At 43.6% G+C, this 14,841-nt stretch overlaps 1 protein-coding gene across 1 annotated transcript in view; it reads left to right on the top strand.

Annotated features, from left to right (window-relative positions):
• The window catches only part of ST8SIA4 (ST8 alpha-N-acetyl-neuraminide alpha-2,8-sialyltransferase 4), a 480,430-nt gene that overhangs the window by 154,652 nt on the left and 310,937 nt on the right, over window positions 1–14,841 (top strand). The gene's annotated exons all lie outside the window — the stretch shown is intronic.

The raw sequence follows: 14,841 nt of genomic DNA, 5'->3' as shown, positions 1-14,841 counted from the left end.
TGCGCCCTCCCTGCGACTCCAGTGATGCGTCATATTTACAGTATGACGCATCATGTCGCAAGGAGTCACAGATACGTCAGTATTTCTGACGTATCTGTAGGCGCAAAAGTGACGCATCGCTGGAGTGTGTCACAAAAGTGACGCAACTCCAGCAATGTGTCCTTTCACATGGGGCAAGCCCCATGTGAAAGGGCCTGCGTCAGTCTTACGCCTGCTGTGAGGCAGGCGCAAGAAATTGACGCATTTGCACACTAAAAGTGGCGCAGTGAAATCTCGTAGATTTCACTGCGTCACTTCTACGACCCTTTGTTGCGTCAAAACGCCCCCCTTGCATACATTATACCTGGCGCAGGTATAATGTGGCGCAGGGGTTTACAAAGTGACGCATCTACCTAGATGCGTCACTTTGTAAATATGGCGCAACATGGCGCATGTTTTATGCCACTGGTGCGTCACAAAAAGTGACGCACCGGCGGCGCAAAAGTGACGCAGGGGCTCATAAATGAGCCCCCTTATATATTACCAAATTACATTTGTATTGCAATATTAGTCTTAGGGCTTGTAGGAGCCCAAATATCTGCAGTGATGAAGAACAATTGGTTGTTAGGATCCCTCAGAAAGAAATCTGTGACAACAGCAAAATAGAATCATCGATCCTTAAGTGATGCAGGAAGACCTTACCCCTCAGGATGGTACTGATACTTGCTCTGTTCTGTCCCTCAGAGGTACCTGATGCCATTATCCACAAATACACAGAGAGATGGTATTGGTTTTGTGTTCTGTATTTTAGGCTTGCTTAGATAGAATAGGCCTGTACTGAGAGTTGTAACAGGGAATAAAGGCCTATGGAGTTCCACAGAGTTTAGTCTTTCTTCTCACTTTATGTTATTAATATCTGGAGTCGAGATTTTATAAAGGACCTGACAATCAAAATTCACCAATAAGAGTATAATAAATACCGAATCGAATTCGCAGCTTGCAACGTTGGTTTGACTGCCGGTTTCATCAACCAGAGAGTGATAATTATGGATGTTTCCTCCATTCGTCTGAATATGTGGATGCTGTTGTTCAATTGCCTGTGATAACGAGCAAGTGTTTATGTCAGTGAGTAGAGTTAATACAGAAGATTCTTACTACACCTTTGATGGAACCCTATTTTTGTAAAATTTGAAAAACTGTTCCACCCAGTTATTTATGACTGCAAAATAATTATTGGATCCATGCCTGTAAATTGAGGCTGGTGATCTCTGAAAGTGGTAGGGCACAATACTCGAATACCTAAATGGAAGTGAGGTTGAACTACTTCTTATAGGAGGGAATGGGAGGGGTCCTCCAAGGTTTTTTTTTTTTTAATGGAGTGCTAAATTGTGCATCTTAAAACACCATTTTTACATAAAGTTGCTTTAAAAAGTAATAGCTCAATAATTCAAGTACGTCATAGTGTGGCAATAAAGCTAATGGTTCTGACGAGTTGACCCCACTTCCTTTAATATGTGCTATTGGTGCCCGCTATATGGCACACATTCGCCACTTATTCTTAATCACGGACTAATCTCACAGTTACAATCACACACTGTTTTGATTTGACACTCTCACTTATTCTCACTTTTACACACACGCGCGTGCGGGGGAGCGCATATCCGTGGGGAGCGGGGAACTATAGTACACCGGCACACAGTTCCATCCCGGTTGTGCTGTTCTCTCATGCTAAAAGCTGGAGCCGGTGCAGTCCGTGCAGCATGTGACTCTGTAAATCTTCTAAGATTGCGACAGTGCAACCACCTGAGATGTCTCCCGGAAAAACAGTGGTTTGGCCCTGGCACATGGTTTGCTCCAGGCTTGCTCATCTTAAACAGGGCTGATTGAATTGTTTGTGTTGGGCCCACAGAAAAAACAGGATGCAGTCACCTGGCTGAAGCAGTGCAGCTTTACCCCTTGCCATCCTAAAACCATCTTTTGGCGCCGAGAAACATATACTTCTTTTTTAAGAATCACATTCTGTCACACGTAAATGTCCTGGTTTAAGTGATCATTAATTATGTTTCTTCACCCTATCTGCCTCAATAACATCATACATTTGTACATGATATTCCTAACATAAATCCAAATTTTCCTTCTACCATCCATTAGAACTTCCCGTTTCCCGTTTTTACTTAATTTTACAGCTAAATACAGACAGAAAACAGTGTGTTTTCTGTCTGTATCTATATTTTTAAAAGTGGAATGCTACCGATAATTTGGCTTCTTTTGAGTTGCTATGTATCCTGTCATTCATGAATTCCGGTCCAACAGCTGTGTAGATTGACAGCATAGCAAGCTTAAAACCGGGATGAGATTTCCTTAAATAACTCCATATCTCAACAGTGTTTGTGGTATGCTGCTAGTGTTTTAATCTTGTTGTATTGGTTTATTATATTTGACTTTGTAATCTGCTCCAACCTGAAAGACATCGAACTATGAGTGCACGTTTACCAGTTAAATAAATGTGTAAATGTACAAGTAAGAACTTCATTTGTTCACAAACCTCAGAATAAACGTGGAGAAATACTGTTAAAATGGCTAAAAAATTAAGAAATATGGATAAATACAGATGTTAAGAAAAAATACCGTAAAACTGGGATCCCTAATTATAATGTAAAACATTGGCCAATTGATTTACTACAAAACCCAAAATGCACTGCGGTAAAACATAGTAAGGACTGCAATATAGAGTTCCAGATTACATGGTTTAATCTGGGAAAGATATTCTTAGGGTATTTCAACAGAAGCTGGGTGCTCCATAACCTATTAAAGAGTTTTGACAATGCAGTACAAAACGTTTCACCAACATTGCTTAAAACAAAGAGATGACTAGCTCATTGAAGAAAAGGTTATAGTAATGTCAACTAAGCAGCAGTAGACATGTAATAAAATTATTTTGTAACCAGCCCATTGGTAAATTGGCACTATTTGCCATTGGTACAGTGCCCAATATTCCATTTGCTATTCATCGCAGTTCCTTTTCAAGGCACAGGGTAACGTTTCAGGCAGTTCTGAAGTTTCCAACTGAGACCAGAGAATGATTTCATTTGTAGAGATATGAATTGTTGGGTGAATGATAATGCACCCCTCCGCCTTGTGCTTCCAACACAATTTCACAACCATTCAGGCACCCTTACCTATCTCCATAGCAGTATTTCCAAGCATCCGAGATCACCAACTGAGGTCGTGACTGCACATCAGGAACGATATAGCATATTCATGTTTACCTCTTTATGATATACAGGTGTAAATCCCTGGTTTGTTTGCAAACCACCTTGTCACTTTGCACCTACAAAGGTATGATTCCCACTTGAACCTTTCTGCTGCTTAAGTGAGTTACTCTGAAAACTTCCTTCCTCCTATGTAGTGACAGCATGAGAAATTTGATCCTAAAAGCCCCTGTCCTAGTTGGGCAAAGTTAGGTCTATATTCAGGTGTTGGTCTTTGTAATGGAGAATTATCTGTCTTTAAGGGTGTTCCTGGCTGGGGAGTTTATATGCTGAGACTTGCGAGGGAATTAAAATCATAGATGCCGAAAGAATTTTGAAGGTCAACTAGGCCCTCTACAGTGTCCCTAATCCATTTGTTAGTGATTTCTCTAGATGAGTTGAAATCAAAGGAATATATAGTATGGACTTGCGACCATTTGATGTTTCCAGATGAATATGTAACACAGTAATCCAAGATAAAGGCAATGTCCTTGCTTCTCAGCCTTCTACCATTAGACACAAGAAAAGAGAAAATATGCCAGACAAAATCAACAGGAGAAACACAATTTATTAGCCAATCAGGTATTACCATGAGCAGATCCCTTCGAAGATCACAACATTCAGTCTTCCTTGAATGAAGTACTTATAATGAGAAACCACCAGCAAAACAACACTCACAGGAGAACTAGATTAGTAATGTGAACTTCATATTGCACCTTTGGGAGACTAAAGAATCACTTTAGGGCCGGATGGGAATGTAAAATATTCTGATTTTAGGAGCAGGTGCCAAACCCAGAGGCAAATCCTTCAGTTGAACATCTAACTCATGGGGATAGAGGGGTGCATGCATTTTCACTGATGGATTCTCCTTGAGACATAGGCTTCCTCCTAAAATTGGAGGGTTTTCTATATCGATCCCACTGTAAATCACTGTAAATCATTTACTAAGTTCTTCGGGAGGCACTTTTAGCAAGAATTTCTCCTATCGTCTTGTAATTTGGAGGAAACCCCTAATTCTAATGTAGGTCAGTCCTCAAATAAAGATATGGGCCCTTATGCGGGATAGCCACCAAACACCAGCAGATTCATTGCCTCTTTAAGATTTAGCATGCTAAGCATTCTAAAAAGAATTAACAGGAAGTCTTCACTTTTTGGCATGTAACCAGCATCTATCAAACTCTATATAAAGCTCTTAAGTGTGGGCACCATCTCCTTGTTATATCGGTGCAGCAATCGATATAAGACCTGAAGTACGAAGGTCAGGATACAAATGAGTTGTGCTTTCTGTGCACCAACTGGATTGCTAGCTGATCTGTATCTTGTATTGTGGTTGAAATGCTAATTACTCATAGTGCAAAAGGTATATTTGCAGGATATCACGAAAGCTCCAGCCTCATTACTATGAGGAAGGAGACATTTTGTGACCCCTTCCAAACTAGTGTGTAAGCAGGGATAGGGGCCTGCAAGGCACAACAGACCTCCATATCTGCATGTTCATACCATAAATGCTGAAAGCAGCCCTCCACAAAAGAGTAAGTGCTGCTATTAATAATGTCGAAATTGAGGGAATGCCTTCTGTCTTGAGGGAGAGAGCAGCATGAAGTGGTCCCCTGGACCACTGACAGCTCCCACCGATGCCTTCAGCCTGCATTCAATAGATGGAAGCTGCCACGCAGGACAGCTTCCTCTTTACGAGTGAGATACTGCCCCATGTCGGGTCTAGGAAAATGTTTGGTGCTTTACAGTTGTGGTAAGAAAGCACTGATGCATCTCATTGTGACTCAAAAACTGACTAAAAACGAAGAAGTAACTCTCTTGGTTATCACTCATCAAATTTACTTATTTACAAAAATGATCAAGACAGTCCATCATTTGATCATCAAAAACTATTCATTGACTCACTTCAAAGATCTTTAGACAATTAAATCACACACATAAATGCTTTACACAATAGACATACATAACATAATTACATCATGACAATAAACTACATGAAAGTGCAGAGTTCATAGTGCTGATATCACCACTCGATGTGAGTAAAAAACTGAATAATGCAGAGAATTTTACTGACTTTTAAGGTGTAAATCTAGATCCAAAGTAATATGATAAAAATACAGGTAATGTCTTTTAGAACATTAGTCCGAATAAGTTGCCAAAATGTTATGCAGGGGATTGAGGTAAAAATATTTAATAAGGGAAGCAAGTGGTCTCTAAGCTGGCTAGTTTTTGTCTTCCATAGTTTTCTTGACACCTGACTACCCTGTTTGTTGATGTTGACACATTTCGACCCAAAGATTATTGGAAGAACTAAAGCAGGAGCGTCAATTTCATCTCAGCAAATATGTTATTCTTAATAGTTAAGAATATGACATCAAACTACATCCTCAGACCAAAGTTTTACAAAATATCCTATTATCCGAATTTCAGCATCAAAAACACATTCCTCTGAACAATAAGTATTCAGTCCAAACACCGCTTCAAGGGATTAATATCTCTAATACACAGAGTCACGTAGTTTTGTTGAAAACTTTTCCCATGTATTTGTATTCTTTGTAAACTGAAAATTAATCAGCCCGGCCAATGCGTTTCATCCATGAGGACTTCATCAGAACAAATAATCCATATGTGTTCTCACTGGTAGACAAAACTGCACTGTACAATCTCTTTATTCAGATGTGATCCCAAAAAGAGACACACATTCTTTTCCACACTTCAATATCTAGATAAATAGATTCATTCTTAGCATGAAATTTCCTGAGATATAAACAACACAAAAAAATTCATCTCCAGAAGGGATATGATCTTCCCACTGGGATTAGTGTCTCCAGAACCTCTACCAAGTAACGAGCTTCGTCTTCAGGCTCCTGCTTCAGTTCTAATAATTCTATGTGTAAGGTGATTCTTTGACAGTAGTATCATGAACAGTTGAGCATTCAGAGATTGAAACGTATCTGGATACAAATGAACTTATAGCCTTTACTGCCCTATCCCATGAATATTGGGGGTTCCTCAGGACTGGGAACTGGCAACCCTGCTGGGCAAAACATGAAGAGTAGTTTGCTAATGTTATTGGCTGGAGTCCTTCCATGAAGTACAGTGGAGGACATTTTCTGTGTCTTTTAGAAGCCCTGGCATTTAGCGCTACACTGAAGCTAGAAATCCAGAAGTGATACCCCATGTTTCAAAGATTGTTTACTCAAGGGTTGTAAACATGTCATATCTTCTCAGAATGTGTGCATGAACACTAGATGATAAAAATCCATTCCTTTGTCTACTCAGAAAGCAGAACGTGACCAGAGGATGCTACAGACCTGATAGTAGTGTGTTTATTCTAGAGTCAAATGTCTCGCCACAGGAACCCTTGTCACGCTGCTCCCCATATCAACATTGTTTTGTCAAAGTTCTGTTTATTGGCATTTAGATAAACAATTCCCAACCATCTTCGCTAATAGTCATCTCATCATTCCAAACGCTATACATAGCTGATTCTGTCACAGTATCCTACAATACAGGAATGATTCTCTTGTGAAGCTCATCATTAACCCTTAATGCAATGGCATTTACCAGAAAAAGAAAAACAGGTAACTAAAGCCCCCAACTCCCAACCCCTACCCTTCTCCCCCCTCCCTGTGGTGCAGAAGGAAACCCATCCTCCCCTAGCTACTACTCAGGGCTGACTGGTAGAGTGCATTTATTCTGTGTGGTGTCTGATTAGTGTCATTCCGTTAGTTGTTAAATGCCATCTGTGGTAACCCTATTGCCAGATCTAAAATTGGAACAGGTGTAGTCCTCTCAGTGTAGGTGGACAGACTGCAAGCTTGAGCTCTTTTGTAAGATACATCACCAGTGGACCCCACTTTTGTTCAAAAATGTTATATTTGTCTCTGAAAATGTCCGACATACGCTCCATCATGAGTATTTTCCATAAGCGAGAGTGCAATTGCGCCAGTATTGGTGCTTCTTTTTTCTTCCAGTTAACAGCTATCGCCTTTTTCACTGCTCCCAAACATGCCCACATAATTGCTTTGTCCGCCTTAGTTTGGTGTTCTAGTGTAGTATCTCTAAGACCCAGGAGAATCACATCTATGGAGCTCGGTATGGGTAACCTAGCATGTCCTTAATTTGGGCCAGAATTTCTTCCCTAAATGGTTTGATCTTTGGACAGTCCCACCAAATGTGGCAGAAATCCCCAAGGATCCTGCACCCTCTCCAGCATAGATCTGAGTTGAGGGGGAAGATCTTCCTATGTTTGGCAGGTAATAGGTACCAGTCGAATAACATTATGTAATGTGCCTCCCTCAGGTCAAGTGAGTGGTTATATTTAGTGATGTCTGTCCATAGGTGTTTCCATTCCCCTTCAGTTGTCTCCCTTCCCAATGACTGTTCCCATGTAGATCTGTATTGGGGCTGTGGCGCCATCATATTGGAAACCAGTAGCTTGTATAAAAAGGAGATTGCGCCCTTGGTCGTACTAACCTTCCGCACCAGGGTTTCTATTGGGGTCAGGTCTCTAGTCGCTGCCTCTCTAACCTACGGATGTAGTGCCCAATGTTTAAGTTGTAAATAGTGAAAGTGCTCCGAGGGTGGTACCCCAAAATCATGTTAACAATTCTCAAAGAAGAGAATGTCGTAGTTGTGAAATAGATCTGAGAGCATTCTGCACTCTCCTTCTCGCCATGCATCATATGGCCCTTCTTTTAGCGCAGGCGGGAAGTCCGGATTAAAGTGTATAGGTGTATTAGGAGATGGAAAAGCATCCAGCCCAGGTTCCTATTTACCGTGTCCCAAGTCCTAAGCGTGGTCTTGGTAGGGGTGCCTAGATATGCATTAGCTGGGCTATCTTTTTTGGGTTTCCACAGCACGTCCCAAATTGTCCTGCCCACGATGGCCCGGTCCATGTGGAGCCAGTGCTTGTCAGATTCCCACATGGACCATTCAGTGATCACCCTTAACTGTGCTGCCTTATAATAAAGCTCTATGTCTGGGAGAGCCACCCCTTCCTCCGCCCTAGGTCTCCTTACTACAAGGAAGGGTAACCTTGCTCTACCACCCAGCCAAATGTAGCGTAGTATCATAGATCGTACTCCTTTTATGTAATCCTTATCCAATTCTATTGGGAGTGCCTGGAACAAATAGAGCAGCTTAAGGAGAAGGGTCATTTTGACTGCATAGATCCTACCCAGCCATGAGATAAACAGGGGTTTCCATTGCTGTAGTTCCTATTTTACCTGTCTGAGTAAGGATGGGAAGTTCACCCTGAACAATCCTTCTATATGTGGGGTAATCTGAATTCCCAAGTATGTTAAACTGTGCTTAGCCCATGCAAATGGGGATTCCTCCTGTATTAGTAGCTTCTCCCCTTCTGATAGCGTTAAGTTCAGTATGGAAGATTTTGAGAGGGTGACCCGAAAGCCTGCCGCTTCCTCAAATGGTCTTAATTCCGGCTGTGGTGCTCGGAGGGATGATGTAGGAGTTGTGAGAGTTAACAGGATGTCATCCACAAATAGTGACACCTTATGTTCATCTCCCCCAAATCTAATTTCTTGAATGGCTGGATTCGCTCTAAGTCCGGCCACCAGCGGCTCAATACTCAGAGCGAACAGCAGTGGCGACAAAGGGCACCCCTGCTTTGTTCCTCGTCCCAGCTCAAAGAACGCCGAGCTCAGCCCATTAACCTGAAATCTAGAGTGCAGGCTTAAATAATTGGCTCTTATCATTTGCAAAAACCTATCTCCAAAGCCAATCCTCACCAGGGTAAGAAACAGGAAGTGCCAGTCCACCCTGTCGAAGGCTTTTTCCGCATCCAAGCCCAAAACTATCGCTGGAAGTTTGAATTTGTTGGCTTTTTCTATAAGGTGAAGCCTCCTATGGATGTTGTCATTTGTCTGTCTCCCTTTTATAAAACCGGACTGATCTGGGTGGATAATGTCGGGCAGTAGTTTTTCTAAACGGGTCGCTAAAATAGCCGAGTAGAGCTTGCCGTCTAGATTTAGTAGAGCTATCGGTCTATATGAGGTGCAATGCTGCGGGTTCTTCCCCGACTTTGGAATTACTGTGATGAGCGCTTCTGCCATGATGGGGGTGACCGATTGTCTCGTTGCTATGTCATTAAATAGGGATGTCAGATGAGGCAGTAGTTCAGATGTGTATGTTTTGTAAAAGAGGGCCGTTAGACCCTCCATCCCCGGGGATTTATGAAGTTTAAGCGCTCCAATCGAAGGTCGAACCTCATCTTCAGAGATTGGAGCATTCAATTGTTCCCTCCATGTTTCTGAGATCTTAGGGAGGGCAAGCAAGTCTAATTAAGCCTTCTGCACCGAGGTGTCAAGGGGCGCTGCTTTATAGAGATCTTGGTAGAAAGCCCCAAACAAAGAGGCTTTACCCCTGTTGTCTAATTCTAATTCCCCCATCTTTGCGTATTCCTCCAATAAACTCCCTCATCCTTTTTTCCATAAGCTGTCGCGCCAGATGTGTGTCCACTTTATTCCCCTGTGTATAAGCACTCCGACGAAGCCGGAGCAGTGTGAAATCCTCTCTGTTTGTTTAAATTGCCCCCAGTTTCCCTTTGAGAGTACCCAGCTGGCGCTTTAGACTGCGTGCGAGTGGGGTTCTTTTTGTGATCCGTTTCTACTTGGGACAGGGCTGTCTCCAGGCCCTCCCACTCCTTTGCCCTTTCCTTGTTTAGTGCCAATACCATCGCAATACATTTTCCCCTAATGACCGCCTTAAAAGCGTCCCAGTTGTTCTGAGGGAAGGTGTCACCCGGTTCATTCATTTGAAAGAACACTCTAATCGCGAGTCGCAGTTCGTCACAGAGCAGCTTATCTCTTGTCAGTGAGGTGGGATAATACCATTTTGTGAACCCCTGCATCTTCCCTCCCCACTTTAGGCCAACCATTACAGGACTATGGTCAGATAGAGAGATGGGATGGATACTATCACCCTGGAGGGGGCCCTGTAGTTCTTGTGACATACAAATGTAGTCTAGCCTGGAGTATGTTTGGTGGGCATGTGAATAGTACATGTAATATTTGGTGGTGGGATTAAGAAATCTCCATGCGTCAAAGAACCCCAGGTTTTGCAATTCTGTTGTAGGGATTTAGGGAAACTGCCTCCTGTGGACCTATGCCAGGTGAGATTAAAGTGTCCACCATCATGATTATTTGTCCCTCTGCAAAATCACTCACTATATTCAGTAGCGAGCTCACAAATGTTGCGTCCAGAATTGGGGACATACGCCGAGACCTGTGTCACAGCTCTACCTCTGAGCTTCCCTTTCACCATTGCCAACCGTCCATCTTTGTCTGTCTGAATGCCTTCAGTCTGGAATTTAGTGCTGTTGTGAAACATTAATGCAACCCATTATGTTTTGTTTTGGCGGATGACCTGTATATAAGTGAATAGTTTTTATGCCTAAGCCTCAACTCTTCTGATCTTTTAAGATGCATCTCTTGGAGCGCCACAACATCAAATTGGTGGTCGTCAAGATAGTTCCAAGTTTTTTGCCGCTTGATCGGCAAGTTCAGGCCTTTCACATTCCATGATGTGATTGATATCATCTTATTTGGTACCCCCGCCCCATCGCTGTGTGTCCTCCCTGGGTAGTCGTGTCTTACCTCCCTGCCAGGTGCCTCTCGCCAAAGCCTCATCTTCACCGACACCATAGATCGCCCTTTGGCGTAGCAATGTCTCTTCCCCCCTCCATCTGCTTCTCCACCACCCCTCCCTCCACCCGAACCCTCCCTTTGAATTTAAAACATAACCATAAAAAATAACAGTATTTGTCCACAGGACCCTTACGTGCCCTGCTGTTACGACAGTTCTTGTTAAGAGTATCAGTGTCCAACGTAGCCATATATCCGTTGCAGCGTGAGCCTCGTCTGCATGCTTCATGACCACTCCTGAGCGATGTGGGATATATCGTACCCTACTCCAGACCTTTTGTCTTCTCAGCAGCCTTAGTCGGTGTGCAGCCCTATGTTGAGCGTCCATAAAGCTCCAGTCACTTCTGAGGACTGTGTCGCAAAAGTTCCGATCTTTCCCTGTTGTCGTGCGGGACTCCTTAGGCCGCCTTTAGTCGAGGCACGTGTTCATTCCCCATTCACCACATCAATCCATAGGCTGATGTAGGTTAGATTTAGATCAAACCTCTGTCCTCCTGTATCTTGTCCGTCGTATTTTATGTAAATTCTTCCTTGCACTTGTACAAGCATCAGGTCCTCTCGCTTGTGTCAGTAGCAGTTAAACCTTCCTTTCCTTCTGTTGTCCTCGCGTCAGGTCCTAGATGAGTGACCTTTAGTGATTGTTTCCCACTGTGTGTCATTGGACCGAGGATAGTCACTTCTTCGGGACTGTGAGCTGGAAGCCTCATCTTCTGGTATGGGAATCTCGAGGAGCTCCATGCCTTCTTTGAGCTCCGTGACATGATGCTGTTTGTTTTTATATTCGAACGCTAGCCCAATGGGATAAGTCCATTGATATCTTATTTGGTCTTTGTGGAGCTTCTCTGTAAGAGGTCTGAAGGATTGTCTCCTCTCAAGGGTCGCCTGCACCGGATCCTGGAATAGTACACAGCGAAATCCTTGAAAGGTGATGGAGTCTTTCTTTCTGGATTCTTCTAGGATAGCTTCTTTTACCTTATATCAGTGAAGTTTGACAAGAATGTCTCGGGTGTGACATCTCTCACCCGGCAGCACGGGGCCCACCGTGTGCACTCTTACGATTTTAATTTTGAGTCGTTTAGGCCCAAGGATCTCTGTGAAGAGGCCTTCCACAAGCGCCTCTAAATCTGGACCTTCTGACCCTTCCTCCAGGTCCCTGATGCGTATATTTTCTCGCCTAGACCTGTTTTCCAGGTCTTCATTCTTCAATAGGGTCATTTGAAGTTGTGAGTGCAGGAATTGTACCTTGTCTATCGTCTCCTTCGTTCGTTTGTCGAGCTTCTGGGTTTGGGTCTCCGCATCCAATGGTATTGTTCCAATGGAGTCTATATCCTGTAGTAGTGAGGTTATTTTTTCTGAGAGTTCCGTTTTTAATTGGGCCATGGAGGCTTGCAGATCCCCTTTTAATTCAGAGCACAGTTTAGCTTTAAATCCTTCAGGCAACTGAGCAGCTCTTCCTTGGTCAAGGCCATGATTGGATTGGGGTCTCTTTCTCCTGTGCTTGTGTCTTCTCCTCAGGTGCAAAGTATCTAGACACCTTAGAGGTTGTCTTCTTAGGTGGCATAGATGCGGTCTGTGTTGCAATCCAGAGCTGCCACAGTTTCCCAGTCCTCTCCTGTGCTCTTCTCTCTTGCCACTGTTTTCACTCTCGGAGAGGTCCCTGTGTCCTCAAAGATAAGGGTTGGATCCCTCACCCATGAGGTGTGCAAGAGGGCTTATGTAGAAGGGCAGTCTTCTGCGCCATCTTAGGGTCAGGCACTCATTGTGTGTACATGGTTGCAAAATAAAGGCGCACTGCCCACTGACCTCTAATACCTTTAGCTGCTCGTGCCCTTGCTGGATGACATATACATTTCAGGCTTGCTTCGGTTACTCTTTAAGTGGAAATCGTCGGTGTGGGCTTAATTCCACCATGTCAGAGTCAGGCATTTACGAAGTGAGGGCTCCCCACTGTGTTGCCACTGCCCTCTGAGACCCCCAGGGCTACCACTTGCCTCTCACGGGTGACCAAGGCCAGTAATATGGGGTGGGGGCCCCCGCCGACCCCGGAGCCTTCAGTAGCCAATCGGCCCGCGGTACCCCCTCGGTGTTCCCTGCAGCTTATTCCGGTGCGGAGCCAACCGGCGGGCGGTAGGTGTATCCATGGGTGTCTTCTTGACCTCTTGCTCACTGCTGTGTCCTGCGCTTGCTCTGGGAGTCGTGTAGTAGTGCTGCTCCCGCGTTGCAGTCCCCATTCTTGTTTAGAGGCTCTGGGTCAGCCTGAGCAGCCGCGTGCTGCCATCTTGGGTCCCGCCGTCCTTCTCCACATTTCGTGCTCCTCTGCCGCCATGGCTGGTTTCTCGCCGGTTCCGCTGAGAGCACCTTTGTTACCACTGCTAATGCCACTTAGTTTGATGAGTCAAGGCTACCAAGGCTACATTGGGCTTTAGGAATGCCCACGACAGCCTTGTGGTGATGGAGCCGATGCAGATGACGTCCGATCAGCCATCTTGTGTGGCCACGCCCCCATATCAACATTTTTTACTTCATTGTTATGCTTTCATGAACAGAAGCCTCATGAGCTTTGAACCCTTAGTTGAATGTTCCTCAAGATGTTGCTTACCAGCAGATTATTTGGCACTCTGGATTGGGGACCCACAAGATCAGCTTCCTATCAAAATGGTTGACTGTTATCCCCATATCCAGGCTTTGACATGGCAAAGAAATGGTGCCAGGCCAGGACGGACCTTTATGCCTTTATCCCAAGTTGAAGACGGTGACTATTGTCAATCTAGGTACTTCCATGTTGTCTAGTATGACTGGGACCCTTCACTTCTCCCAGGTTTAGTATGTTATGGAGTACACAAGGGATTAGGTTACTTCAGTCTGAGGGTGTACAAGAGTGTGTGGCCTCGGGAAGGAGGAGTGTCAAATTTGGTGTTCACATGCCTTGGAATATATGTTTAACCATCATCTCTTGTTTCTCACTACTCTTCCCCTTGCTCTACAAATCATTGTTACTATGGTGTTGTATGTTGGGTTTAGATGAACAAACTTCAATGGTATGAAAGGCCCCTTTAAGACCACTTAATTGGATCAGACTTGTTGGTGTATGGCCGACAAGGGAGCACCACCTTTGGACAATCTCCAAACAAATGCAGGACTACTGCTGTCACTTGAACAATAAAGGTGTGCAGCCTGCTCATCACCACCCACCTCTGGTAGGCTCCTCAGAAGATAACTGAATTCCTGTTATATACATTGAATGAAGAGAGCTGGTGATATGTTCCTTGAGGGTGAGATAAGTAATGCACACGTTTTGCAAAAAATACAAGTATTTAAAAAAAAATCACGATTTAAACATCACAGGGTGAAATGGGGAGAGGGCTGGGCACCTGCAAAATTAGCACTGATTGCATTAAAAATTGTTTCTCCAGGAGGTCAATTATTTTCCTAGGATGAAAAAAAGTTTTCTTTTGCAAGTATACATGCACATTTTTACATCAGTAAATGCGCAACTGGGTGAGTACTCCTAGAAAGAAGCAACTGACGCAGTTTCTTAGGACCACTCCTGGAATTATTTGTTAATTTAAAAAAATGTATTTGTTCATATACTCCAAACATAGCAGTCATCAAACAATGGTAGATTTTCATTTTTTTTTTTTATTATTCAGACCCTATGCTTCAATTCCTCAATAATGTGGTACTGTGCCTGCTCTTTGTTTCTCAGTCACGTGCTCATCTGGAGTTTTTCATTATGGCAGCATTCCTAGAGCTAAGATGAGCCACATACTTTTATCTTATTAAATGACACTATAAAATCTGACCGATTTTTTAACATTTAAAATGAAAAACAAGGACTATCAGAGGTTATCAACGCAGAGTGTTATCAACGCAGAGTGTTTCTTAGGCGCAATATTTTCTCACATGCTCAACCAGGCCATCCAAGCAGAATTAATCAATGCAGCCAG

This window comes from Triturus cristatus, chromosome 2_1, assembly GCF_964204655.1.
Source record: "Triturus cristatus chromosome 2_1, aTriCri1.1, whole genome shotgun sequence".
Taxonomy (NCBI): domain Eukaryota; kingdom Metazoa; phylum Chordata; class Amphibia; order Caudata; family Salamandridae; genus Triturus; species Triturus cristatus.
This window is presented reverse-complemented; position numbering and strand designations above follow the sequence as displayed.